This window comes from Opisthorchis viverrini, assembly GCF_000715545.1.
Source record: "Opisthorchis viverrini unplaced genomic scaffold opera_v5_128, whole genome shotgun sequence".
Classification (NCBI taxonomy): Eukaryota; Metazoa; Platyhelminthes; class Trematoda; order Opisthorchiida; family Opisthorchiidae; genus Opisthorchis; species Opisthorchis viverrini.
Window position 1 is genome coordinate 621,907 of NW_008751782.1, and position 5,071 is coordinate 626,977.

Here is a 5,071-nt window from a genome sequence, read left to right on the forward strand (position 1 = left end):
TCTCTGTCAAGGGTCGAGTTTATAATGCTGCGGTGCGCTCCATATTACTATATGGATCAGAAACCTGGCCGCTGCACACTGAGTACGTCAAAAGTCTTCCAGTGTTTGACCATCGATGTCTTCGGAGCATTGCCCGAATCTGGTAGAAACACCGGATCACCCTCGATAGATGAACTGATCACACTGCATAGGTTGCGCTGGCTTGGCCATGTGTTGCGTATGCCAGTCGACCGACTTCCTGGGAGCGCTCTCTTCGCACAACAACGTGAAGGGTGGAAAAGAGCCAGAGGCGGTCAAACAATGACTTGGCAGCGAAGTATGAAAACCATTACCAGCAAACTCAGCTGCACTGGTCACTGCCGTCTTCCTGGATGGGGACCCCGAGACGGGCCACATCAATGTCTAGAGACATTGTCAGATATGGCCCAGTCGCGCCCTCAATGGCGCTCGTGCATCCAAGCTATTGCCTTCAATGCATAGCTCTTTTTCCAACCCCCCTTCACATGACAGCCCACTGACAGCGCTTGACGTATGCACCAATTTATCAGCTTCCTCCTGCAATGCGCAGCTACTTACCCCCCTCCCCCATCATTGGTGAACGAAACTGCAGCAGCTATAACCACTGTACGACGAGTACGCGGTTACTACAGCTGACAATGACGATGATCATGATTCAGCTGGGTTCCAGATGGGTCGCCGGTCAAAACCAAATTGGCGTGCAAATGAGTGTATTTCGCTTATCTTCTACATTCGCTCTCTTCGGAAAACGTACCAGCACGATTGGGTTATCCTAGACAGGCTCACCATAGTAAGGACACTATCAGTTTGTATCACCTTCTGGCAGGGCAAAATGTCGTCTACTTCCACTTGCGATGATCGTTTTTCTACATGTTGGTCTACATCTTCCACATTCCATCTCAATCCTTCCTTGTTTGGCTTATGCCTCATAAAGCCCTCCCTTTTTTAACTGAGTTCCCATCCCATTAGACTAAATGTTTTCGTAAGGGTAGAAAAGCCAACAACACTGTTTCCTATGTGACCAATCGCAAAGTCGAACGAAATGTGTCCAAGTCTGCACGTGAACGACTTATTACACCCGACGTTATCAGCTGAATAACAGATGTGCAAACCTCAGGCAGGTCTGTTAACGAGAGACCGGAAAACTCGTCCTTCACCCGGACGAAGTATTACAGCCGAAAGATATAAGGATCGGTCTTCCAAATAAACATCTTGCTTGCACAAAACCACCGGCTACGGAGCGAATAAGTTGTAATCCAGGCATTTCGCAAATGTGTGTAAATGCATAACAGTGGTGTTAGGCCAACCGCATTGAGACGTTTCAGGGATCTGCACGTGTCCACCACAAGAGGCGTCATATTCCTTATCAAGCATGCCTTCACACAGCAGATTGACCACGTAGTTCTCATGGCTTTACGACGTCCTTCGAGGTGAACAAAATAGTTGGATCAAGTTTCGCTGACGCTAAACGCGCTCTTCATCGCAGATGGCAAATATACTCAACATCATTTTATGACACTTTTTTGTTCTCTACGTAGTTGGACACAAATTTTGATACCGAGATCAATGGTGAACGCACTTATCCCGTAGACATTCATACTTTAACCCCAACTCTCAACTACGAATCCAACAGCTTGACCCCTCTTAAGTTGAACTTCCGTTCTTTGCAGCGATGGCATAACTCTTTACACAGATCACTCTGTGAGACCGGTCTCACCATTAATCTCATTCATCGTCTGACGCCATGTAAAAGTGGCACGGCTGAATGCCTTGATTCTGGTGAGGGATTCGCCCATTAGAATGCCATTTCCTTAGCGCTGCTGGGACATTTTCTACGGTTACTGAAGTCCTGGTTAGCAATACAACTCACTTGAAAAATGCAGCAACAGAAAACGGAGTGATTGGTAGTCGCGACAACTCTAGCATGTCTACCTTATGGCTGACCATTGAAGGTTTCTTTAATGTACAATACTAACTCGTCCTCCCGGCAGAATTCAATATACTGTGAAGTGTAATAAATCGGCAGAATAAACTACGGTTGCTTTTAATCTTAACCGAATCTACTAATCATAAGTTTTCTGAAAACGCTTCATACTTTTCGGGGCTCATTTATTAATTGGAACTTCCGGATCGGAGCCAGCACTCTACCCTACTTGAACCCAAATTGGATGCAATTCGCAAACTGTAGTCAAATTCACATTAACTCAATTTTAATGGGACAATTTGATCAGAGCTTTGTTTGTGGTACTGCTCAACTGAATTCGCTGCACAAAGGTCGCTTCATGTCCCAATTGGTACGGTATTTGAGGAATGGCGGTAAATTATTGACAAAAGACTACCCAGGTTTCTGAAACTTTCTCATTGTAAGAATAGCGCAAGCAAGACATTCAGGTGGAATCCAATCGTGTCTCCCATTAGTGTGCAAATGAGCTTATTTCGCATACATTCAAGGATGCTTTCAAACTGAGTACCCATCGCCTCCCACCCACATTCCACTGGAGCCATTCCTATCATCATCGCCGCTGCGTAGGAAAACAGCTGAGTTCAGTAGTTGTGGTACAGTTCATCAACAGAACACTCGTCCCATTTTTGTATTACCAAGCCAGCTGATTGTGACGTAGCTGCCTGGCGAGGTCTCCAGATAATCGCAACATTTCCAAGGAATGAAGAAATAGGTGAGGAATAACTAGGATCTTCCAAATGTAACTTCGCATATACTTTCGTTCACTTTCGGAGTTTAGAGTCTGCAACCAAAGGAAAAACTTCAGTTTTCTCTGTGGAGCACGACGTGCTCAACCATGAAATAATGATAGAGTTCAGCTCACAAAATATAAGACAGTATTTTTTAAGAATGCCAGTAAGATATCCGAATTTTGTCAAAGTTGTTGTCTACCCTGAAAACTGATACGCAGCATACCGTTGACATGCTATCCGCAAATTCCTGGCTAGGCAGCCACGTGTGTATAAGAAGCTGCACTACAATTAGCAGCGGGTGGCTAGTTGAGTGGAGTTTGGTTAATTTTGAATTAAGAAATAAATATAGCGCGAGTCTTCCCCCACTAGCAAGATCACATTTTGTGCTCCATACATCTGGAAATTCTTGTGTATTGCGAAAATGGGAGAAAATGGATAAGTTCACAGGTCTTCAAGTGGAACGTAAAGCTGACGGAAACTCAGGGACTGTGGCTCTCTGATGAGACCCAAGAAGGGCGAAACCTGCTGTGGGGTGTTGACGAATTTTCAGCAACCTTATGCGTGGTGTATTATGAACATTATTCAGTACTTTCTCGTGAATTTCTGTCCTAAAGACATGGAAGTGAGTTTAACTAAAATGGCTGGTCCCTGAAAGTGATGATAAGATAAAGCACGAGTGCAAAGACCCACGTTTTTCCTGATAATGACACTATTCCTGTTGACCAGACTGGATCACCGGAAACAACAAAATATTAACGTTTGCCTACTCGTAAGTAGACTGAAATGGACAAAACTGCTTGCACACCATAGCCTGCACTAACATTTTCGTCCACAAGACTTCCAAGCGTAGCGTTCTCCAGGGCTAATTTAGATAAATTCGGCGTGGCGAATAATACAAGACGCCAAAGAACTGAGCTAAGCGGAATTTTTTTGCCGAAAAACCTAGTTTTCCTTCCGAAAGTTGTTCAGATTAGGAAACATCGGCCTCTCAATTACACTGTGGCATAACTTGCAGCTTGATAAGTATATTTGTGTTGTAACAATCGAAGCCCACGCATCAAGCGAATCGGATCAATTTCTGCCACAACGTATTTACCATCGACGACTCGTCTAATCTGAGCATCTGCCCATTCACGACCATTTGGTTTCCTCTGACGCAACACGTTCTCTAGCCTATCAGATAAATTTAGTTTCCAAAGTCAACCAACCAAGTAAGGGGAGTTTAAACAAGAAGCACCTCTCCACAGCCACAAGAACTCACAGAACGGTGTCTTCCCGTGTTTTAAAAAGCTCCTTTCAAACAATGCAGCGCAGGAAATTCTACAGGAGCCAGTTGTGATCGGCATCCTTCAGTTAGGCTATGCTGATCCCATGGAAAACAAAATATTGAAAAATCAGATTTTTCTTACTAAGGTAATGCACTTTTTGTTCCACTGTGCATCCAATTTTTCTAAGTGGATGCTGAAACCGAAGATACACTGGTTGATACAATGGTGACCGACATCACTTACAGGACGAAGTGTCAACTGGATAGAAGTTCCACGCCTGATCCTACTGCCACGACAAGTTCTTGGTATGTTTTGATTACATTTAGACTATACTGAATAATTCGCTGGCGGTCACGGTGTGATCGCAGTTAGCGGTTATGAAAGCGACGTTCCGTAACCCGTCCTTCTTCAGAGTGCAGCATCTAGACCTCCGCAAGTATGGAGGTTGCTCGATTGTCTTCACACTCCTTTTGCACAAAACACTACAAATTTATCTCCAAAAAATCTCTAAGCACTCTTGGTGCGGCGGCTAGTGAAACCAACTTGGCTGCACGATATTTTCCGTATTCACCATGCCACAAAGGCCTCCCCATCCGAAACTTGTAAATGAGTCTATGAGTGCTTGTCACTGCACCTACTCAACCATTCGAGTTAGTCTTCTGTCCACTGGGTTCACTCTGTCTTGTCTAATTGTGCACCCGTCTGACGGCACCAACAATCCAACTCATGGGACCGCCCCCAGAAGAGATGACCCTACCCCACACTGCCGAAGTAATGTTCCGCGCGCCATTGTCTGAGTTGCCGAGTTTGACGCCGCGACTTGGGGGTTAGTGACAAACTTACGCACATATTGACTCCACAAATTTTGCAACTGCGTTTTTGCTGTCTACTTTTGATTACTTTTATTTTGACTTTACCGTAGACTTTCGAGCCCGATTCAAGATCGTAAAAACTGCGCGCGACTTAAATTTCCTTAACGGGAACTCAGCGGGAATCGCTTCTCTGCATCATCATCATCATCATCATCATCATCATCATCATCATCATCATCATCATCATCATCATCATCATCATCATCATCATCATCATCA